Genomic DNA, 25,812 nt, shown 5'->3' on the forward strand with positions numbered 1-25,812 from the left:
GGGTTGGGAAATGTGATTTCCAGAGGGTAGAAAGTAAATGAGCCTCACTGCTTTACAAATGTATTTGCAGGTGAAACTAGTGGAGCTGACTAATCCTTCTTACTACTTTCAGAAAATATTTTTAAACTATCCTATTAATTCTAGTATTATCAATATATTTCTTTTTTAGAGTGAAGAGACAAGCTGTAAAGAAAATTGCATCATTGGTGAAAGCCTGAACTAAGGTGAGGTCAGTAGGACCAAAAATAATGCCTTAGGCAATGAAGTGGATAATAGTGCCAGTCATGAAGACAGGAAAAGGAGAAATAGATTGGAATATGTTGAGTGTGTCAATTTCATGCACCTTTCAGTCCCCATCCAGAAGCAGTGTTTCTTCATTTCCAAACGTATGGGTAATGTTTTATTTTATTTTCTCTTTGCTTTTGATTGTTTTTCTTAGATGAATTATAGTCAGAGAAAATAGTCACGTGTTTTCAATCCTCTGAATTTGTTAACACATGCTGTATAGCAGAATATATAATAGATTTCTGTCCTGGGTAAACCCACTAATAAGGAATAATGTGTGCTTGTGAAGTATGATATGTATCTATGGGGTCAAGTCTAATACCTAGGAATTGTCCAAATCATCTATATAGTTGTGTATTCATTTTTTACTTTTGCCTAGTTATTCCAGTTGAATTAATTCAGAAGAGTATGTTAAACTCCTCTAAGAACGTTATTAGTTTTAGATCCTAATTTAAAAAATACTCCTTGTAGTTCTACCTCCTTTTTGCCTTGCCTATTTTGAGGCTATGCTACTCAGTACATATGAATTTAGAATTCTTTCATGTTGTCTATGAATTGAATATTGAGTATTTTATCACTACAATCTCTATCACCAGCAATGCTTTAATATATATATGAAATATATATGTGCATATATAGTCTAACATCATTATTATAGCTACATTGGCATTTGTTACTAGTTGCATGTGATATTTTTGCCATCATTTTATTCTTAAACTTTCAGTATCTTTATATTTTACAAGCATCTCTTTTAAACATCATGAGCTTATTTTTTATTAAGATTTTTTAAGAGTCTGTCAATTTCTTTTTTTTTACCCAGAGCACTTAGCACTTTATTCATTGACAGACATTTACTCTATCTACTTATTATATTAGATTTCTGCCTTAAATTTACTGTAACTTACTTTGTACTATTTGTTTTCTACTATTTGTTATTGCCTTCTTTTAGATGGATGGATTATATTATCATTCTGATCTTTTTATGCTACTAGTTGACAACTTATTTACTCTGTTTCTATCACTCTGATTGTCCTAAAGCTTGCAACATGCCTACTTAACGTATCTATCAATACCCTTACATATCACTGAAGAAAACAGTAATCTAAGGATAATTTATTTGTTCCTTTTATTCTCATTTTAACATGTGTTATTGAGTCATGAATTTCAATTCTCTTTTTTTTTAATAAAATGTCTATTGTGCATTATAGTCAAGCGTGGTGGCTCACGCCTCTAATCCCAGTACTTTGGGAGGCTGAGGCGGGCAGATCACAAGGTCAGGAGTTCAAGACCAGCCTGGCCAACAGAGTGAAAAGTCTTCTCTACTAAAAATACAAAAATTAGCCAGCATGCCTGTTGTTCCAGCTACTTGGAAGGCTGAGGCAGAAGAATCACTTAAACCTGGGAGCCAGAGGTTGTGATGAGCCTAGATCGTGCCACTGCACTCCAGCCTGGGCAACAGAGCAAGACTCTGTCTCACAAAAAAAAGAAAAAAAAAAGTCTATTGTACATTATATTATTATAGTATAATATTGTATATCTATAGTATTTTAAAAACCCAGATATTTGCTAGCTTATTTGCCCTTCATTCCTTCTTTCATTATAGACTTTCCATCTGTGACCACTTTGCTTGTGTCTTATCCTTTAGATCTATCATGCCTTTAGTGAATTCTCTGATCATGATTTTCTAAAAATTGTATTTTAGTTTGTGGGGCTATGAAAGCAAGCGCTCTTAATGCTATGGCCAGAGACGACTGAAGTTCTCTATAGGACACCATACACAATAGTGCTATGTTTTCCTGAGGCGGTCCAACACTTAGCTACTCATAAGCATGCGAAAATAATTCATAATTAGAGATGTGGGGAAGTAAATAGAGGGCCCACAGTATATGTATGTATATATGTGTGTATATACATGTATATATTTTTATATACACACATATGTATGTGTGTATATAAATGTACATGAAAATTTTTCATTTTTCATGTGTATATGTACATATACACATAAATGGACATATCTGCATATGCATATGTGTATATATGTGCATATACACACTTAGAATTTATGTCCTATATAAAAGACATGTATATATCTTTTAATATTTTATATATACACATATATCTGTCATCTACATGTATAGATATTTAATGTTTTATAGATAGATATATAAAACATTAAAAGGAATTTTTCTTATGGGTTGGCAGGCTTTGTTCTTTCAGCGCATCATTATATAATTAATTCCACTGTCTTCACATGGCCATTGTTGGTGTAAAGAGATCAACTTAAAGTCTTACACTTTGATGTCAATGTCTTTTTTTTTTCCCTCCAGCTACTATTAAAATACCTTTGTCAGTCATTGCTGTCCTGCAGTTTCAATATATGGTACTTAGGGATGGGTTTCTTTTCACTTACGGGTTTGAAGTTTGTTGGACTTCTTAACAACTGTGGTGTCCTTCATCTAAGGAAATTTTGGAAAATTCTCATCATTAGCTGTTTAACACCTGTATTTCCTTCTTTATATCCTCATTAGATGACCCTGTTCATTCTGGTTTTGGTGTCTTTTAACACCTCTTCCAAATTTTCTACTTGTTGTTGGTGTTTCTGCACTACATTATGAATAAATTCTTCTGAGTAAATTCAGTTCATTAATTCTTTCTCCAATCCAGCTTAATCTGCAAAATATATACTATGTTTTTAATTCAATTTCTGTGTAGCTTTTTGTATACCTGCAACACCACATTCTTTTGTATGTTTTCACTACCTGAAAAGGTAAACTTGTCTTACATTTCTTTAAACAAAGTAATTGTTTTATACTGCCTGATAATTTCAATTGAAGTTTTGAGGAAGTTTTCCTGTTGGTTTTCATTCACAGTACTGTCTTCCTGTATGTTCTTGATTAATTTTGACAAATTCTGTACTATTTATTGCCCTTTAAAAATATTTATAGGCTATTTTGATGCCTAAAATGATGGTTTCTCTCTCCAGAGAAAATTTGTGTCCACATGCAACTATGGACATCACTGTCTAGGAGCACATTAAATAAAGTGTATGACTTAAGGCTTATTTGAATGATCAATTGAGTTAAAAAGCCAAATCAGGAGTGAACTCCCATTCACAATTGCTACAAAGAGAATAAAATACCTAGGAATACAACTAACAAGGGATGTGAAGGACGTCTTCAAGGAGAACTACAAACCACTGCTCAAGTAAATAAGAGAGGACACAAACAGGTGGAAAAACATTCCATGCTCATGGGTAAGAAAAATCAGTATCATGAAAATGGCCATACTACCCAAAGTAATTTATAGATTCAATGCTATCCCAATCAAGTTAGTTACCATTGACTTTCTTCACAGAATTGGAATAAACCACCTTAAATTTCATATGGAACCAAAAATGAGCCCACACAGACAAAACAATTCTAAGCCAAAAAAAAAAAAAAAAGAAAAAAGCTGGGGGCATCATGCTACCTGACTTCAAACCGTATTACAAGGCTATAGTAATCCAAACAGCATGGTACTGGTGCCAAAACAGAGATATAGACCAATGTAACAGAACAAAGGCCTTAGAAGTAATTCCACACATCTACAACCATCTTATCTTTGACAAGCCTGACAAAAGCAACAGGGAAAGGATTCCCTAGTTAATAAATTGTATTGGGAAATTTGGCTAGCAACATGCAAAAAGCTGAATCCGGATTCATTCCTTATACCTTATACAAAAATTAACTCCAAATGGATTAAAGATTTAAACAGAAGACCTAACACCATAAAAACCCTAGAAGAAAACCTAGGCAATACCATTCAGGATATAAGAATGGTCAAAAACTTCATGTCTAACACACCAAAAGCAATGGCAACAGAAGCCAAGACAAATGGGATCTAATTAAATTTAAGAGCTTCTGCACAGCAAAGAAACTATCATTAGAGTGACCTTGCGACCAACAGAATAGGAAAAAATTTTTGCAATCTACCCATCTAAGGGCTAATATCCAGCATCTACAAAGAGCTTAAACAAATTTACAAGAAAAATAAAAACTCATGAGCAAAGGATATGAACATACACTACTCAATAGAGGACATTTATGCAGCCAACAAACATGAAAAAAGCTCGTCATTACTGTTCATTAGAGAAATGCAAATCAAAACCATATTGAGATACCATCTCACACCAGTTAGTTAGAATGGCAATAAGGAGACAACAGATGCTGGAGAAATAGGAATGCTTTTCAACTGTTGGTGGGAGCGTAAATTACTTCAACCATTGTGGAAGACAGTGTGGCAATTCCTCAAGGATCTAAAACTAGAAATATCATTTGACCCAGCAATCCCATTACTGGGTATATACCCAAAGGATTATAAATCATTTTATTATAAAGACACAGGCACATGTATGTTTATTGTGGCACTCTTCATAATAGCAAAGACTTGGAACCAACCCAAATGCCCATCAATTATAGACCAGATAAAATGTGGCACATATATACCATGGAACACTATGCAGCCATGAAAAATAATAAGTTCATGTCCTTTGCAGGAATATGGATGAAGCTGGAAACCATCATTCTCAGTAAACTGACACAAGAACAGAAAACCAAACACCACGTTCTCACTCATAAGTGGGTGCTGAACAATGAGAATACATGGACACAGGGAGTGGAATATCACACACCAGGGCCTGTTGGGGGCTAGGGGAGGGACAGCATTAGGAGAAATACCTAATGTATATGACAGGGGGGATGTATGTAGCAAACCACCTTGGCACATGTATACCTCTGTAATAAACCTGCAGGTTCTGCACATGTATCCCAGAACTTAAAGTATAATAAGAAAAAAAATCTATAAAAAGGTCAGCTTGTGACTATAATTTCAAGAATGGATTACCACAACATCCCATCCTGTTCATTTCAAAGTCACACATTTCTTGCACTTCCTTGGGAGTGGGAATGTGTAGGTTGGGTTTAATTCTGCTTCACTCCTACCCTACAGATATAATCATTTGGGTTCCTAAATCTTGGGAGAAAGTTCTACCAACAGATCTCTCCCCCAGTGAATACTCTGGGTTTTAAGATCTGCACCTCTTGCCTAAAGATGCCATTGGAATTGAAGCTCAAACTTGCGCATGTTCAGCAAATACCCTCAAGGCAAAAGTAACCTCACTGTACTTCTTTCATTAAATTTGATAAAGTATTTTTCAAATAAATATTTTAAATTTTTAATATTAATTTTACAATATTGTCTAGAATTTTTAGTTGTTTAAATTGGATAAGTTTTACATAGTATTTTGTCTGTTACATGCCCAGAAACATTTGGCTGATTGTCAAGGGAAAATATGGATCTAAAACTCAGAAGAAAGGCCTGATTGCAGGTTATAGTTATTGAGCTATCTCAGAGTGAATATAGACAAAAAATAAGTACCAAATATGGACTTTACTCTTGAATATAATCACTTATGGGGTTAGAGAAAATTAAAGAAGCTTTTAAGGAGAATAATCATAAATAATGAGATGTGGGGATCCTTTCTGGGACACGGACACAAGTCTGGCAGTTCCACTTCCTATCTTTTGAAATGCCTACTCTGGAAGCTCTGAACCCCATGTAAAACTTCAGCTACTCCTCTGCAGAAACCATGTGAAGAGGCCGGGAGACAATATGGAGAAGGAGAGGGCAGAGTTTAGCTTAGACTTCCCATTGTCCGCTAACATGGTTCCAGACATATGAAACCATCTTGGACACTGGAGACTAGATCAGCCATCCACTAATTAGAATTACTATAATTGGATATAATAAAATGTGGTTATTTTAATCTCTGAAGTATCGGAGTAGTTTGTTATACATCAAGAAGTAACTGAAACAATGCCTTATATCCTTAAAAAGTCAAGAGTCTGACACTATGAGTAGAGTCAAAAGGACAAAGAGGAAAAACATTGAGCAGGCGCAGTGTAAGGGACAGTCTAAGCTGGTTCAGGAAGAAAACGATTCAGAAGGAAACTCGTGGGAGAAGACAGCCAACAGATTGATTTGCTAGGACAACTTGAAACTTGAAAAGCAAATACATTGAGAACCAAGGCATCTGGGAGCCAGGACGTTGCAGTCAATGAACAGGATATTGTTGGAATTTAATAGTTCACAGGTAGACAGGTTTGGAATGTAATCCTAAAGTGGAGTGAAGATTCCAAACAATACAAAAAGAGGGAATCCTTCTGTAAGGCCGGCTGCCTCGCTGAAGAGCCAAATGGACACACTTATCTCTCTGTGCTGGCTCCCCACACCTGCTCCTATCTGGTTTCTCCATTCAGGCTCCACACGCCCACTCCTGCATTCCTCACTCAACCCTTTCAAAATTTAAAAAGGCCGCGGAAGATTTGTCCAATGGCAGTTTAACATTAACCTCCCCAGCCAGTCAGCCTACCAATGAAACTGTCTGCTCTTTGTTTCCCTAACAATCAATCAAATCTCCTTACCAATGAAATTGTCTGCTCTTTGTTTCCCAATGACCAATCAACTACCTCCACTTCTTATAAAACCCCACACCCTGAGAAGCCCATTGCGACTTCTCTGGCCCCTTCCTGGACCACAGAACCTCGCCCGGGAGCTGAATAAATTGGATTCTCATTTTTTCTCACTGGCCTCAGTTTCCTCATTTTAACTCGGCAATATACCTTACACCTTCTTAACTCATTTTAGAAGACCAACATCATCCTGATACCAAAACCAGGCAGAGACTCAGCAGAAAAAGAAAACTTCAGGAAAAAAACACCTTAAACTTCATATGGAACTAAAAGAGAGTCCACATAGCCAAGTCAATTCTAAGCAAAAAGAACAAAGCTGGAGGTATCACGCTACCTGACTTCAAACTAGTACTGCAAGCTACCGTAATCAAACAACATGGTACTGGTACGAAAACAGAGATATAGACCAGTGGAACAGAACAGATGCCTTGGAAGCAATGCCACACATCTACAACCATCTGATCATCTTTGACAAACCTGACAAAAATAAGCCATGGGGAAAGGATTCCCTGTTTAATAAATGGTGTTGGGAAAACTGCCTAGCCATGTGCAGAAAGCTGAAGCTGGACCCTTTCCTTACACCTTAAACTAAAATTAACTCCAGATGGATTAAACATGTAAACGTAAGACCTAACACTATAAAAACCCTAGAAGAAAACCTAGGCAAAAGCATTCAGGACTTAGGCATAGGCAAGGACTTCGTGACTAAACCACCGGAAAGCATTGGCAACAAAAGCCAAAATAGACAAATGGGATTTAATTAGACTTAAGAGTTTTTGCATAGCAAAAGATGCAATCATTAGAGTGAACCAGCAAGCAACAGAATGGGGAAAAAATTTTGTAATCTACCCATCTGACAAAGGGCTAATATTGAGCATCTACAAAGAACTAAAGAAGATTTACAAGAAGAAAACATAAAAAGCCATACAAAAGTGGGTGAAGGATATGAACATACACTTTTCAAAAGAAGACATTTATGAGGCCAGCAAACATGAAAAAACGCTCATCATCACTGGTTGTTTAAGAAATGCAAATGAAAACCACATTGAGATACTATCTCACACTAGTTAGAATGGTGATCGTTAAACACTTTTACACTGTTGGTGGGAGTGTAAATTAGTTCAACCATTGTGGAAGACAGTGTGGTGATTCCTCAAGGACCCAGAAATAGAAATTCCATTTGACCCAGCAATCCCATTACTAGCTATATATCCAAAGGATTATAAATTATTCTATTATAAAGACACATGCACATGTATGTTCACTGCGGCACTGTTTACAATAGCAAAGACCTGGAAGCAACCCAAATGCCCATCGACGATAGACTGGAAAATGTGGCACATATACACCATGGAATACTATGCAGCCATAAAAAATGATGAGTTCGTGCCCTTTGTAGGGACATGGATGAATCTGGAAACCATCATTCTCAGCAAACTGACACAAGAACAGAGAACCAAACACCACATGTTCTCACTCATAGGAGGTGTTCAACAATGAGAACACATGGGCACAGGGAGACGAACATCACACACCCGGGTCTATTGTGGGGTGAGGGGCTAGGGGAGGGATAGCAGGGGGTGGGGAGAGAGAATACTGGGAGAAATGCCTGATATAGGTGACGGGGGAAGGAGACAGCATATGTGCATACTTATGCAACAATTCTGTAAGATCTGTACATGTACCCCAGAATTTAAAGTACAATTTAAAAAATAAAACTTAAAAAAAAAAGATTAATGATACTGGAGTCAAATGCTAAAAAGTGAAAACACATTTGGTCTCAGGTTATATTTGTATTTTCCTAAGAAAGCTAAATGTGTTTGCAGCTACTTTTTTTCTTCCTATGAAAGAAGAAACTTCGCTTTAAGTGGAAGAGTTTATCAGTGTAATAAATTATGCCTAATGGTAAAATCTCCCAAAATACATATTTACTTTTTTATAAATGATTTTTGTGAGAATTTTTGAAACTATTTAAGTCAATGAATTGTTACCAAATATGGGGTTTTTCTAGACTCTCTCTCTATATGAATGTCATTTGTCCACACCTGAAAGATTCAGCCTATCCAATTTTCAATGGCCTGAAAGGAAGAATGACAATGTTGGGTTAAAATTCTTCAAACACAGTATATTTTCATAAAGTTTAAGAGTCTGAGTTGGGAAGCATCCCTAAATTAAAGGCTATTTAAAAGGCCTTTTGTTTAAAAGACTTCCCACACTACTTTGATTCCAGGGTAGTTTCTTCACCTCAAAAAAGCTAAATTATTTGAAACCAAGCACACTCATTATAGTGCACTCAAGTCTGCCAGTGGAAAACATCTCCTGATAAGAAAGTTCATTTTAAGCATACTAGCTATTAACAGTTTGACATTTCATTCTTTGCAATATCCAGTGAGAAGGATAGGCCTTTGCAGTTATGATTAAATGTATAGTGTGAAAACTTCGAATATGATGAAAGAAAGCTTCAGGTGTAAAAAAAAAAAAAAAAAAGCTCACTATTCTGATAGAATCAGTTTTTTATGGTATAAAATTTATTCTGAATGTGTTATGAAATATTTAACATGAAGGAAATGAATTACATGAGGTTTTTCACTTATACTAAAATATCTGGTTCAAAAGTCTATTTATCAAACTACCACACTGCATGTATACTAAAGGAAGAAGAATATAAAAATAAAAATAAAATTATATTTCTTGACACTGTTTACTAAATGCTAGATAACTGTGTTAAGATATTCACACAGATTATGTTTTTGTAACAACAATAACCCATTTATAGAAGAAAAAAAAGAACAGAAAAATTAAGCAAAGTCGTCCAGCTAAAAAGTAGCAGACTAAAAATTCAAATGAGGCAATCTGATTCCAGAATGTATGTTCTTTAAAACAACCTATGTCACATCATTTCCAATTGCAAATACTACCAGTGGTTCATGACTAAAAGATGACTTTGAAAATCTTGCCTTACTGGTTATTTAAAGTTATCAATTAATTAAAATAGAGGTTGACCTACTCACACCACCATTTAGAATTCACAAACTTGCAATGGTAATAAGTAAGAGTCATGCTTTACGGAAAGCATCAAAGTATTAGAATAAAAATAGTAACTTGAAGAAAAATGTTACAGAATTTTAAATCAAATTCAAATTCCAGTTTACATGGCAATGTACTTCATGTACATTAATTTTGGCATTACCCATGTATTATTCTAATATATATAAGTGTCAGTAGTAATAAAGCCATTAAGTAACAAATGCTCAAAATAAATTCTGATTTTGGCATTTTCTTTTTGTATCTACTGGCTCAAGATGTCCGGCAAGGTTTCCAAATACTTAGTCCTAATATTTAAATCCATATACAGATGTCTACCTTATTTGGGAAGAATAATGCATGAAAATACAAGATTATAGGAAAATGTATATTTGTGTCTATTTCTTATTAAGGGGATCAGAGAGTAGTTCATGTATTTTTTGGCACTATGATAAAATTTTGCCTTTATTTCGTGAAAACCAATCACCAGTTTCAATGAGTTGCCAAAACTGTAGGCAAAGCAATATTTTTAATTTTAAAAATAATAAAAGATGTTTAAATAATAAAACCTTCAAATGACTATTAAGGAATATTAGTATAGCCTGTTTTTAAATATGGGGAGTGTGTGATCATGGATGTTAAATATGCATCGGGCTGTCTTCAATCACTTACAGTTGAAAGAGGAGTTGAAACAGTCTTGTCTATTTGGAGGACTTCATGTAAGTACATTCTTAATTATTTAACCATTACAGGGGCACTGAGAAATATATACTCATTAGAGTGATTTCCTCTTGAGCCTTGTCTTCCCAAGTCACAAGCATGCCCAACCAAATACACAGGTTTCTGAGGCCTGGGCAGGTGCAACCAAATACTTGTTATCTGTTTCTTTGCTGGGATTAAAGTCATTTAAGGAAAAACTGTGCTCTAGATTATTTACAAATGCAGTATTTATAAAAGAAAATCTAGGAGTTAGAGTATCAGGTCAGTGAATCTAATTCTTCCATTGTCCATTAAAAAAGGTTAAATTGCTACACTTAGTGTATGACAACCTCTCTCTCCATGAACACATAGAAATGTTGGCAGGGTGGTGTGCCTGAAGAGTGCGTGTAAGATCTAAACCTCACCTACGTCAGTCCTTACCCACTGCGTCTTTTCTATTTGGCTGTTCCTGAGTTTTATTCATTACTGCTGTTCCCCCTTATCCATGCAGGGTACATTTCAAGACCCCCAGCTGATGACAGAACTTGCAGATAGTACTGAACACTATATTTACTATTTTTTTCTTATACATACACACCTATGATAAATTTTCATTTAATTAGGCATAGTAGGAGATGGACAACAATAACTAATAAAATTTAACAATTATAATAATATACAGTAATAAAAGTGATGTAAATGTAGTCCCTCTTCCTCTCCCTCAAAATACTGCAATAAAGGAAGAAGCTGCAGATGCAGGAAAAGTGTGAGCGACTGACCCCCCAGGGCTTCACAACCACACCAATGACTTCAATAATCCTAGGCATGAGAAAACCCCTTGACTCTCTAGGGGCCTTAAGACTAACACAGAAAGCTGCCTTGATATTATGTAGAGGAATTGCTCCAGAGAAGAAACTCATTCTGGGTTCCACAGGTTTCTGAGATCTAGGCAGGTGCAACATGGTGCCATTCTGAAAGCTCAGTTCCCAAAGAACTGCAACCTGCCCTGGGGCTAACACCACCTCTGGCACAGCTGGCCAAGGTGGGAGGCTTTTCATACACCCTGAGGAGAAATCTCTCTGCTGCTGCTGCTGCTGGTGCAGACTATTATGGGACCAAGACAAGGGGAGATCACCTGCCCCACAGGTGCCTGCCTAAGTTCCTCCCACTGACAGTGGTTCCACCATCCCCAGAGTCAGGCTCACAGTACAGCAGGCCAAAATCCCTGAAGGTAGATGAAAAAATCTCCAACAAAATCCTACCAAATTGAATTCAGCAGTATACCAACATAGTACTGGAACTCCTAGCCAGAGCAATTAGGCAAGAAAAAGAAAAGGCATCTACATTGAAAAAACAGGAAGTCAAAGTCCCTCTTTGTTGATGATATGATCTTAGGTCTAGAAAAATAGAAAGACTTCATAAAAGATTCCTAGATTTGATTAATGAATTCAGTAACGTTGCAGGAAACAAAATCAACACATAAAAATCAGTAGTGTTTCTATATACCAATAGTGAACCAGCTGAGAAGAAATCAAGATAACAATCCCACTTACAATAGCTACAAAAAATAGGAATAAATTTAACAAAGGAGGTAAAGATCTCTGCAAGGGCAACTACAGGACTAATGAAATAAAGAGGACACAAACAATTGGAAAGACAATCTGTGTTCATGAATCAGAATTATGTCATTAAAATGATTCTACTGCTCAAAGCTACCTAAGGATTCACTATAATCTCTATCAAAATGTTAATATCATCTTTCACAGAATTAGAAAAAAATCCTAAAATTTATATGAAACCCAAAAAGAGCTAGAATAGCCAAAGCAATCCTAAGCAAAAAGAACAAAGATAGAGACATTAAATTACCCAACTTTAAAATATAATACAAGGCCATGGTAACAACAGTATAGTATTCATATAAAAACAGATATAGACCAATGGAATGGAATAATGAGTCCAGAAATGAATCCACATATTTACAGCCAACTGACTTTCTGTATAGGTTCCAAGAACAGACACTGGGGAAAAGATACTATCTTCAATAAATAGTGCTGGGAAAACTGAATAGTCATATGCAGAAGAAGAAAACTGCACTCCTGTCTCTACCCAGGTCCAAACCCAAGATGGATTAAAGACTTAAATGTAAAATTTAAAACTATAAAGCCAGTTAGAAAACAACATAGGAGAAACACTTTAAGACATCAGTCTAGACAAAGATTTCATGGCTAAGACATTGAAATCACAACCAAAACAAAAATAGACAAATGGGACTATATTAAAGTAAAAAGCACCTGCACAGCAAGGGAAACTACAGAATGCACTGACAAGCTGTTGAATGGGAGAAAATACTTTCACACCATTAATCTGACAAAAGATAATACCTAGAATATACAAGGAACCCAAATAACAAATTTTTTAAAATCTCATTAAAAGTGGCCTAAGGACATGAATAGACATTTCTCAAAAGAAGACATACAAATGGCCAACAGGCATCTGAGAAGCTGCTCAACATCACTAGGATGTTAATCATTAGGGAAATGCAAATCAAAACCACAATGAGATGTCACCTTACCCCAGTTAGAATGGCTATTAAAAAGACCAAAACCAAAAAAAAAAAAAAAAAAAAACAGAAACAGAAAAACAAAACAAAACAAAAAACAGATTCTGGTGAAGACGCTGAAAAAAGGTAATTCCTGCACTACTGGTGGGAATGTAAATTAGTACACCAACATCATGGCAGTTTCTCAAAAAACTAAAAATAGAACTATTACAATCCACCAATCCCACTGGATATTTATCCAAAGGAAAAGAAATCGATATATCAAAGTGATATGTACCCGAATTTGCACATTTATCACAGCATGATTCACAATAGCAAAGATATAGAATCAACCTATGTGTCCATCAATGGATGAATAAAGAAAATGTAGCATATATACACAATGGGGTGATATTCAGCAATAAAAGTGACTGATATCTTGTCAGACAGTAACATGGATTAAACTGGCAGACTTTATCTTAATATGACATAAGACAGTCACAGAAAGAAAAATACCACGTTCTTTTTCATATGTAAGTGATAAAAATTAGATCTAATGGAGGTAGAGGATACCAGATATGTTAATTAGTGGATACAGGTAGATAGAAGACATAAACCCTAATACTTGGTAGCAGATTAGGGAGACCATAGTTATCAACAATGTATTATATAATAAAAATAGCTAAAAAGAGAAGATTTGAAATGATAAATATTCATGGTAATGGTTACCGCAGATATCCTGACTTAATCATTACACCTTCTATCCATGTAACATGTCCTCACATGTACCTCACAAGTATGTAAAATATATTATCAATAATTTTTTTTAATCCTGTAGTATTTTTGGACCACTGTTGACTTTGGGTTGTTAAAACAATGGAAAGTAAAACCTCCTTAAGTTAATTTACTCAGTATGATTGTGCTATCATATTTCACATACTTATTACTTCATTTAATCCTTACAACAAATTTGTAAAGTATTGTCATTATCTACTTTTTATAGATAAGGAAATTAAATCTGAGAAGTTAAATTTTCAAGCAACCCACACATTTCAGATAACAGGTTTAGATCCAAATCCAAATCACATGACATCAAAGTCCAAAACTACACAACTACTACAAAATAACGTAGAAAAAAGCTAGATGACCTTGGGCTTGTTGATAGCTTTTTAGATATGACACCAATGGCATAATTACTGAAATAAATAATTTTGAAGCTGAATAAAGACCACTGTCAAGAAAATAAAAACTATGGACTGGGAGAAAATATTTGCTAAGACACATCTAATAAATGATTGTTATTGAAAATATACAAACACTCTACAAACGCAATAACAAGAAAATAAATGACCTGATTTTCAAAATGGGCCAAAGACCTTCACAGATACCTCACCAAAGAGGACAAACAGATGGAAATTAAGTATTTCAAGAGATGCTGTGCATCATGGCATCAAGGCAATGCAAATTAAAACAATAAAATACCACTATACTGCTATTAGAATGGCCAAAATCCACTACACTTGCACCACCAAATGCTGGTCAGGATGCATAGCAGTGTGAATTTTCATTCATTGCTGTTGGAATGCAAAACGGCACACCGACTTTGGAAAACAGTCTGGCAGTTTCTTACAAAAGAATACATACTCTTACCATATGATGCAGTAATCATAGACCTTAGTATTTACTCAAAGGAGTTGAAAACTTATGTTTACAAAAAATCGACCAACATCACAGTGAAGTTCAGCTGGTAATTTTTTTGAGAAAGTCTTTTTCAATAAAGGAAGTTGTGCATCAACTTATATTTTAATAGAAACAATGTAATCCTATCGTGTAGCTTGTACAAAAAGTTTGCAGATCAGCCGCTTTCCGAAACACTGACCCGGACTCCATGCCTAAATCAAATAATTGGTCAATGTCTAACAGACAATGCAGGAAGCTCTATATGGAAGGCAAGACTGTCATGACAGGACTCAGATTACTTTGAAATAAAATAAAAAAGCAACAAAGATTTAGAATATATGCATTCAAAAATGCAGCTATCAGTGAAAAGTAGGCACCTTATTCTAAAAGCCAAAAGATTGTTTCAGCTAAAGGTGTTTCAGGTACAATGAAACAAACCCCAAACTAATGGCATCCAAATTGTAAAGGACAAACTAAAATTACCTCTGTTTGCAGATGATAGAAAACCATGTAGAAAACTCTAAAGATCCCATGTTAAAAAGCTGTTGGAATAAATGAAATCAGAAAAGTAAGCAAGCAACAGAGTCAACACACTAAATCAGTTTCTTTCTTTTCTTTCTCACTATCTTTCTCTCTTTCTCTCTCCTCTTCCTTTCTTTCTTTCTCTCTCTCTTCCTCTTTCTCCTTCCTTGCTTCCTTTCTCCCTTCCTCCCCTTCTCCTTTTCTCTCTTTCTTCAGTTTTCTTCTGTCACCCAGGCTGGAGTACAGTGGCATGATCATAGCTCACTGCAACCTCAGATTTCTGGACTTCAGTGACCCACCTCAGTCTCCCAAAATGCTGGAATGAGAGGCATATGCCACCACACCCAGCTAATTAGTTGCATTTCTATACACCAACAATGAACATTTTGAAAAATAAATTACAAAAAAAAATCCATTTATAATAGTATCAACAGTAATAAAATAAATAAGAATTCATTTAAATACTTAGGAGCTAATTTAACCAAGGAATTAAAGGACTTGTGCAATGGAAACTATAGAATTTCTGAAAGAAACAAAGAAGACATAAATAAATGAAAATACATGCTATGTTCATTAATTAGAAGACCTAATATTTTTACTACATCAAAACTACCCCAAAACACATGCAGATTCAATGCAATCCCTATCAAAATCCCAATGGCATTTGTTTTTTTTTACAGAAACAGAAAACCCATTCTAAAATTCACATGAAACTCAAGGGACCCTAAATAGCCACAACAAATCTTGAAAAAGAAAAAGAACAAAGTTGGAAGACTCACACGTCTTGATTTCAAAAGTCACTACAAAGCTCTAGCAATCAAAATAGTGTGGTACTGGTATAAAAATAGACATATGAATCAATGGAAGAGGATAGAGAACCCAGAAATATCCCTTGCATACAGGTAAAAACATTTTGTAAAAGGAGGCAAGCCGATTCAATGGGGAATAATCTTTTCTATTGGTGGTGCTGTGAAAACTGGATATTTTCACGCAAAAGAATAAAGTTAGATCATTACCTTATACTGTATACAGAAGTTAATTTAAAATGGGTCAAAGATCTAAATGTAAGATTTAAAAATATAAAACTCTTAGAAGAAAACATGGGACAAAACTTTATGACATTGAATTTGGCAGTAATTTTTTGGGTATGAGACTAAAGGCATGGATGACAACAGAAAACAAATGGAATTCATAAATTTTTTTCAAACTGTGCATTAAAATAGCAACAGAGTAAAACTATAACCCACAAAATGAAAGAAAATATTTGTAGCTCACATTGCTGATAAGCAATCAGTATGGAGAATGTATAAAAACTCCTAAAACTCAACAAAAAAGCAATAACTCAATTCAAAAATGGGCAAAGAACTTGAATAGATATTTCTCCAAAAATATTCAAATTGCCAATAAGCAAATAAAACTGCTCAACATCACTAGTCATTAGTAAAATGCTAATTAAAATTACAATGGGATAACATTTAATACCCATTAGAAAAGCTACTACTTAAAAAAAAAAAAACAAGTGTTGGTGAGAATGTGGAGAAATTAGAACCCTTAAGCATTGTTGGAGGGAATGCAAAATGGCACAGTCACTGTGGTAAACAGTATAGTTGGTTCCTCAGAATTAAAAAAAATAAAATTACTACATGATTTAGGGATTCTACTTCTAAGTGTATACCTAATTGCAGCAGAGTCTCTGATATATTTGTCCATCCATGTTCATATCAGCATTATTCACAACAGCTAAAATATGGAATCAAAGCAAGTATTCACCAACAGATGAATGGATAAGCAAAATGAGGTCTATACATACAATAGAATCAGTCAGCTTTTAAGGGGAATGAAATTCTGACATATGCTACAACATGGATGAATTTGGAGGACATTATGCTAGCTGACATAAAACTAGTCACAAAAGGACAAATACTTTATGTTTTCATTCATATAGAGTACTTAGAGAAGTTAAACTTTTAGAGACAAAAATAAAACAGTGGTTGTCAGAGACTGGGGGAGGAGATTTCTTAGTCCAATTGACTTGCTATAACAAATACTATAAATTGAGTGGATTATAAACATTTATTTCTCACAGTTCTAAAAGCAGGGAAGTTCAAGGTCAAGGTACCAGCAGATTCAGTGTCTGAGGAAGGCCAGTTTCTTGCTTCAGACATCAGGCTCCTAGCTATGTCCTCACAACCAGAAGGAGCAAGACAAAAATCCTGAACTTCTCTTACACAGGCTCTAATCCCATTCTTTAGAGCTCTGCCCTCATGGCCTAACCACCTCCCAAAAGGACCAACCCTCTAATACCTAACCACATTGGTGATTAGGTTTCAACACATAAATATTCAGGGAAAATGGAGAGTGATTTTCTAATATATTGAGAGTTGCTGTTTTACAAGATGGAAAGTGTTATGAAGACAGATAGTGTTGGATACACAACATTATGAATGTATTAATACCACTAACCTATATGCTTAAAAATATTTGAGATGGTAAATTTTATATTATGTATATATATATATATTTTTTTTTTTTTTTTTTTTTTTTGAGGCGGAGTTTCGCTCTTGTTACCCAGGCTGGAGCGCAATGGCGCGATCTCGGCTCACTGCAACCTCCGCCTCCTGGGTTCAGGCAATTCTCCTGCCTCAGCCTCTTGAGTAGCTGGGATTACAGGCACGCGCCACCATGCCCAGCTAATTTTTTGTATTAGTAGAGACGGGGTTTCACCATGTTGACCAGGATGGTCTCGATCTCTTGACCTTGTGATCCACCCGCCTCGGCCTCCCAAAGTGCTGGGATTACAGGCTTGAGCCACCGTGCCCGGCCTATATTATGTATATTTAACCACAATAAAGAAAAATGAACTCAATGGCTTTAAATAAAAAGCATAAAAACACAGTGGCTTAAAACAAAACAAAAAAGAACAAAACAGAACGTCAATGAACCACTGTTACAGAAATTGAACGAAGATTACCGCAAAATTTAAAAAACAGAACTGAAAAAGGACAGCGACATCATTCTTTACTTCTAGAACCAATGATACCATTTAATGTGACTTCATACTTGTGAATCAGAAAGTAAAAAAAACCAGCTTGGTTAGAGCAGTTTTCTCTAACAGGTGGTTAGACATTCAGGCAGAAATTTGCTTTTGTTTTATATTATGTAGCATGCATAAAAACCAATCTATGAATAATTCTTTGAAAATATAAAAAACGATCCCAAAACAAAGCTATCATATCAGTTATTGGTACATATAATGCTATTAATTGATATTGAATTGAGTGTGTTGTCTTCACTGTTTTACTTAATGACTGTAAAGACCTTTCATTCTTTCACACATTTCTTCAGTTATTTAACATATTTTTCTCCTATTTTGCTAAAAGTAATTCTTCCAGAATTGAGTTTTCAGGAATATAACTTCACAGACAGAAACTATGCTTTTCTTATTCATCTTCTCTCAGTTTATATGCACCATTATTGAAACTAATGACTAGATAATTGAATAGTAATTGTAATTTTAGCAAGTTTATGCCTTAGAATGGAAACATACCATTTCATATTATTCAAACTTCATCATTCTCTTGGAATTTAAGACCGAAGTCAAAAAATACTGTCTATGCAAATTATGTCACTAATAACATGGAGACCAAATTCTCATTTACATTTTTGTTTTATAAAATAGATACAGAATATTAGAGTATACACGACTATATGCCATATGTATCATCAAGCTCCAAGAATAAAAATTAACTCTAGGAATTTCATATCAGAAAAAAAGCCAATTTTCAAATTTCTTCTTCTTCTTTTTTTTTTTTTTTTTTTTTTTAACACTTTTACTAGTCACTCTAGAATTCAAGGCCCTCACTTTTCTTAAAGGATTATATGAATGGAATGGGTTGAAATAAGAACAAGTTAAATTTCTAATTTTTTTTTCTGTCACAATGGTTGACAAACATTAATGCAAAAAACAAAAAAGATGAAAACAGAGACTTCATTTTCTAGAATAAGTAATCCTAACTATATTAGTAAGTAATCATAATTAGATAATCTATTTTATTTTTGGCCACATGACAGCCATAATTAGGTAAATATTGGCCTCCCAGAAATGTAGTTAAAATGCTGCCTTTTACACTAGGAAGCCTATTATTACTAACAATTTTATAAGCTGATAGTTCTAATTAAGTCAGAATTTTACTTAAGAAGACAGATGCTTAGTTTGACAAATGCAATATAAATTGATCATCCTTTACAAACCAGCTACAGATATAATATTGATCAATAATATGGCAGTAAACTAAGTAGGTATAAAACTTTTCAGAAATAAAGGATTCTTTCACAACCATAGAAGTTGGGGATATAATGTAGGGGGGCGCTCAGCAAAAGAAATATCCTTGAAAATCTTGCTGGTGAAATTGTGAAGGCTCATCATAGGCCAAAAAGGTAGATAATGTGTTGCTTTAGTCTCAGTAGTTAGGAACTATAAAAATAAATTTCATTACCAAAAATGTGAGTGAGTAGAGGTGGTTTGGTTTCCAGTTCTTGCTTATGGCTTACAATTTTTTTCAGAGTGTTTTTATATTTAACAAGTATGTTATTTTATTTTTCTTAAGCATTAAAAACACTTTTTTGTGTTCTAGGTATAATAGTTTCAACAAAACAACAAACAAAACAAGAAAATAAAACAAAAATGATTATAATTCCAGTAGCTGTAAAACTGTATCTTAACAGCTGGGCATGGTGGCTCACGCCTGTAATCCCAGCACTTTGGGAGGCTGAGGTGGGTGGATCATGAGGTCAGGGGTGCGAGACAAGCCTGACCAACATGTTGAAACCCAGTCTGTACTTAAAAATACAAAAAAAAGCTGGGCGTGGTGGCACACTCTTGTAATCCCAGCTACGTGGGAGGCTGAGGCAGGAGAATTGCTTGAACCCAGGAAGCGGAGGTTGCAGTGAGCTGAGAGCGTGCCATTGCACTCCAGCCTGGGTGACAGAGCAAAACTGTCTCAAAAAAAAAAAAAAAAGATTGTGTCTTAACAAATATAGTGATCACATTGTCTTAATTTACTCTATTATAAAAAAAATTCTGATGAAAAATATGTTAGGAACCATTCATATATAGAAAATATTTTAATATATCACTGTCATTAGGTTTCATAATTGGCTTCTTTTATAATTTAAGGAAGATATTTAACATATATGCTAATATTGAAGTGATACATTAAATGAAGAAATGAAGAATATGGGCAGTAATTTAGACAGCAATGTGTTTTGCTGCTGATATTAATTACCATTACCAGACATTATAGTGGAGGCTCTCATGATATACTTCAAAATAATAACTATAAAAATATTTTTTTCACTGTATTTCACATACAGGTACTGACAGAAAAAGCAATGAATTTTTAATGTGCCATAAATCCCTTTATATCAAGCAACTGTAAATACGAAGTTTCTGCTTTTGGAGATTATTGTTGGTAGCAGGAAAAAACTGTTATCATTGGCTCTGCCAAGTCATAGTTGCTGCATTTAGAAACATTGAGAGAATACTACAGAATCCCTATTATAAAAAATGCTATATCTTTCCTGAATGACTCAGAGAGGCAAGATAATATTTATATCTCCATTCACATTGAGTATTTTGGTAACTACATTTTTCTTAAATACTGAGTTTGCAAAACAGGTCATTTTATAGGCTTTCAACATATAGATGAATTGACTGCTCATGTAAACACAGGTTGCTATTCAACATTGTAACTATGTAAAAATACACCTTGTTGTATTGTGCTACACTTTACTGTTTCATCAATGAATTTTCTACAAATTGAAGATTTGTGCCAAACCTGCATTGAGCAAATTTATTAGTGCCGTTTTTCCAACAGCATATTGCTCACTTTCTGTCTCTGTGTGACACTTTGATAATTCTTAAAGTATTTCAAACTTTTTCATTATTATTATATCCAAAATGTGAAGGTTTTATCGGTGATCTTACTATTGTTATTGTTGTAATTGTTTTGGAGTGCCAGGAACTGTGCACATTTGACAAACTGTGTGTGTGTGTGTATGTGTGTGTGTGTTCTGACTGCTCCACAACCAGCTGTTCCCCATCTCTCATCTTCTCCTTCTCCTTAAGCCTTCCTCTTCCCTGAGATACAACAATATTGAAATTAGGCCAATTAATAACCCTACAATGGCCTTTAAGTGTTCACATGAAAGGAAAAGTTTCATATCTCTCACTTTAAATCAAAAGCTTAAAATGATTAAACTTAGTAAGGAAAGCACAGTGAAAGCTGAGATTGGCCAGAAGTTATGTCTTTTGCTCCAAATAGCCCACTTGTAAAAGCAAAGAAAAAGTTTATGAAGAAAATTAAAAGTGCTATTCCAGTGAACACAGAAATAAGAAAGCAAAACAACGTCATTGCTGATATGGAGAGTTTTAGTGGTGTGAATAAAAGATCAAACCAGCAACAACATGCCCTTCACCCAAACCGTGATTTAGAGCTGGGTCCTAACTTTCTTTAATGGTATCAAAACTGAAAGATGTGAGGAAGCTGCAGAAGAAACGTTTGAAGCTAGCAAAGGTTGATTCATGCAATTAAAGGTAAGAAGCCGTCACGGTAACTTAAAAGTGCAAGATGGAGCAGCACGTGCTGATGTAGAAGCTGCAGCAAGTTATCCAGAAGATCTAGGTAAGGTTATTGATAAAGGTGGCTACACTCAACAACAGATTTTCAATGTAGCTGAAACAGCCTACTATTGGAAGTAGATGCCATTTAAACCTTTCATAGCTAAAGAGGAGAAGTCAATGCATGGCTTCAAACCTTCAAATTACAGATTGATTATATTGTTAGGTGCTAATGTAGCTACTGACTTTAAGTATAAGTCAATGCTCAAATACCATTCCAAAGTCCTAGGGCCCTTAAGAATTATGCTAAATCGACATTGTGAATCATGCTACAATCTACATTTGTGATTAACAGGAGGAGGTCAAAATATCAACACTAACAGGAGTTTGGAAAAAGTTGATTCCAACATTCATGGAAGACTTTGAGAGGATCAAGACTTCAGTTGAGGGAATAACTGCAGATGTGCTGGAAACACCAAGATAACTAAAATTAGAAGTTGAGCCTGAAGATGTGACTGAATTGCTGCAATCTCACAAAATAATTTCAGCGGATAAAGCGTTGTTTTATACGGATGAGCAGAGAAAGTGGTTTCTTGAGATGGAATCTACTCCTAGTGAAGACACTGTGAACATTGTTGAATTACCACAAAGGATTTAGATAGTACATAAAGTTCATTGATAAAGCAGTGGCAGGGTTTGAGAGGATTGACTTAAATTTGGAGAGAATTTTTACTGTGGGTGAAATGCTGCCGAACGTCAAGACATGCTACAGGTAAATCTTTCCTGAAATGAAATGACGAGTTAATCTATGTGGCAAAATTCATTATTGTTTTATTTTAAGAAATTGCCACAGCCTTCAGCAACCAGCACCTCATTGAGTCAGCAGCCATAAACATCAAAGCAAGAACCTCCACCAGCAAAAACATTATGACTCGCTAAAGGTTCAGATGATTGCACATATTTTTTAGCAATAAAGTATTTTTAGTAAAGCTATGTATACTTTTTAGACATAATGCTATTGCATACTTAATAAACAACAGTATAATGTAACTATAAATTTAACATGTACTAGGAAACTAAAAGACTGTGTGACTTGCCTCATTCCAGTATTTGCTTTATTGTAGTAATCTGGAACTGAACTCCAAATACCTTTGACTTACGCCTATGTTTCAAATTCTGACTTTTGACCATCTTTGATTTTCAAGAGCATTTACTGTTTGTCTTCGGATAACAACATATATTTATGACAATAAATCTCTATTGAGATTGAAGACTACCATCTAAGACATTTTTTTACCCTTTAAGAGGCTTTTTCAGAGTCTATACCAGGATATAATAAATTAAAATATGAATTTATGCTCTCAGTACTACGGTAGGCAAGTAAGCATTTCAGGCACTGTGAGAAATAATACAAGGTCCCTCTTTTCATAGGGCTTATGGTTAAGTTAAAAAGATAGGGCATAAATATATAAACATTTAAGTAACATAATGGATAAGTTTAATAGTTTAAAAATGTCAAGTGGTAGCTGTAAGTTTTCACAAAAAGAGCACATCACTGTAGGATGGAGTGATCTAGGTTATCGTGACTTGGTTTGTAAATAATCTTTTGATAACACAGAGAGAAGGAAGTCAAGAAAATTGTGAGAAGGTAGCATTCACAGTAAAGAGGGCTGGGACTAAAAATCAGAACATTGTACAGTTTCTGAATGTGCATTTTTACTTACTATATTTGGGTCTTAGTTAACTAAAAGATATGGACTGACCACAGAGGTGAATGATTCTATAAACAAAATCACAGAAGTGACAAACCAAAAAGCATATTTGCAGAAGTGATGGAGGGGAGGACGCCATCAGTGCAACTTAGAGCTTCAGAAGTTGAGCAATATGTGTGTGATATGCATAGAATCCAATTTATGAGTCCAGTCATTCATTCAAAAATATTTGAGCATCACCTAAATATTAAATACTCTTTCAGACATAGTATTTCGGAGTGATGTCAGACCCACGTGCTATAACAAGAACTTTTCAATTACCCTCAGCAGTTCAGCTGTATACACAAGTTATTGCAATAAAAGACACCGTATGACATACGGACTAACATGAAAAGACCAGTAGAGTAACCATATAATTTATCTTCCAAACCATGTAAAGGAGGTCCCTAAATTATTAAAATGGTATTATACTATGATTAAAATGGTGTAATAGTATTAAAATGGTATATAATCATTAAAATATTTACATATTGACAAATAAGTTTTAATATATTGGTATAACCAAAAATTAGTTCCTCTAAAAAACTAATGCAAAAATATTTTTAAAAAGTAAAATACATCATGTATCTATGCATACTCCTAAAGAAATATTTTTAATTATATTGGTTAAAGGAGCATTACAAATAAAATAAAATTGTTTTTGGAAAACAATCATGTACCTTGTTCAGTTGCTTAGCTGAATCCAATATTCTCATTAATATTTTTCTGATAAATATATTTTCTAGTGTGGTCATATTACTTTTAACTTTTAAATAAAATTTTCTGAAATTTTCTTCACAGTTATATTTTAGGACTTATAAATTTGAAATTAACAGAATCTTGTAATTTTCTATTAAGAATATAATATGTTTGCTCTTTCCAGCCAGTGCCGAGCGATGGGCATCTCCCAGGACAACTGGCGCAAGCGCTGCAAGACCCGGAGCAAGAGAGAGCCCTACCACAAGAAGCGGAAGTACGAGTTGGGGCGCCCGGCTGCCAACACCAAGATTGGCACCCGCCGCATCCACACAGTCCATGTGCGGGAAGGTAACAAGAAATACCATGCCCTGAGACTGGATGTGGGGAATTTCTCTTGGGGCTCAGAGTGTTGTAATCGAAAAACTAGGATCACTGATGTTGCCTACAATGTGTCTAATAATGAGCTGGTCGCACCAAGACCGTGGTGAACTGCATCGTGCTCATTGACAGCACACCGTACGAACAGTGGCACAAGTCCCACTATGCGCTGCCCCTGGGCCGCAAGAAGGGAGTCAAGCTGACTCCTGAGGAAGAAGAGATTTTAAACAAAAAATGATCTAAAAAAATTTTTAGAAGAAATACGATGAAAGGAAAGAGAATGCCAAAATCAGTAGTCTCTTGGAGGAGCAGTTCCAGCAGGGCAAGCTTTCTTGCCTGCATTGCCTCAAGGCCGGGACAGTGTGGCCGAGGAGGTGGCTATGTGCTAGAGGGCAAAGAGCTGGAGTTCTAGATTAGGAAAACCAAGGCCCAGAAAGGCATATAAATCCTCGTTTTCTGTCTTCACCCATGTAATAAAGGTGTTTATTGTTCTGTTCCCCCACCCCCGAAAAAAGAATGTAATTTCTTTAAGTATGCTTCCAGCAAAGCATCATCAAAAAATTTATACCAAAAGTTGAGATATCCCAAGTGCCACTGGAGAATTAAAAATTAAATGTCATACATTTGAGAACTTGTTTAATTTGTTCAGTCTCCTTGCTCTGTAGGGATGACTTTCAATATTTTCCTGGTTGCAGGCCTGGTTTTCAGTAATATCAAGGTGCTGAAGGTGTCAAAACTTAAAGTTTTTGACACTCCACACGTTAAAGGAGAATAATTTCAGTTATTTGGTAACTTTTCACTAACATATTTCTTGTTTTTGCCATTCAAAACAGATGGGAGAGGGTAAGAATTTTGATTAATTCTCTTCCGCATCCAACAAACTGCTAACTTCATAATATTTACTGGGACCCTCAATAAAATTAGTTTGAATATTAATTTATGTAAATGTATAGAATATAACTACCATTAATAGAATTCATATTAGAATTACATTTATATATTAATATGTAACAATATAGTATATATTCATTATATTATAAATAATATGAATGTAAGTGCAAATATAGTGCTGTAAGTATATTAGTAATAAAACATAGTTATATT

At 34.8% G+C, this 25,812-nt stretch overlaps 1 protein-coding gene and 1 pseudogene across 4 annotated transcripts in view; one reads left to right on the forward strand and one right to left on the reverse strand.

Moving 5' to 3' along the window:
- MDGA2 (MAM domain containing glycosylphosphatidylinositol anchor 2) overlaps positions 1–25,812 on the reverse strand; it is an 868,798-nt gene that overhangs the window by 132,114 nt on the left and 710,872 nt on the right. The window lies entirely within an intron of this gene.
- LOC105719903 (small ribosomal subunit protein eS8-like) lies at positions 181–25,153 on the forward strand (annotated as a pseudogene).

This window comes from Aotus nancymaae, unplaced genomic scaffold, assembly GCF_030222135.1.
Source record: "Aotus nancymaae isolate 86718 unplaced genomic scaffold, 86718_ANA_hifiasm-v0.15.2.pri h1tg000062l, whole genome shotgun sequence".
Lineage (NCBI taxonomy): Eukaryota > Metazoa > Chordata > Mammalia > Primates > Aotidae > Aotus > Aotus nancymaae.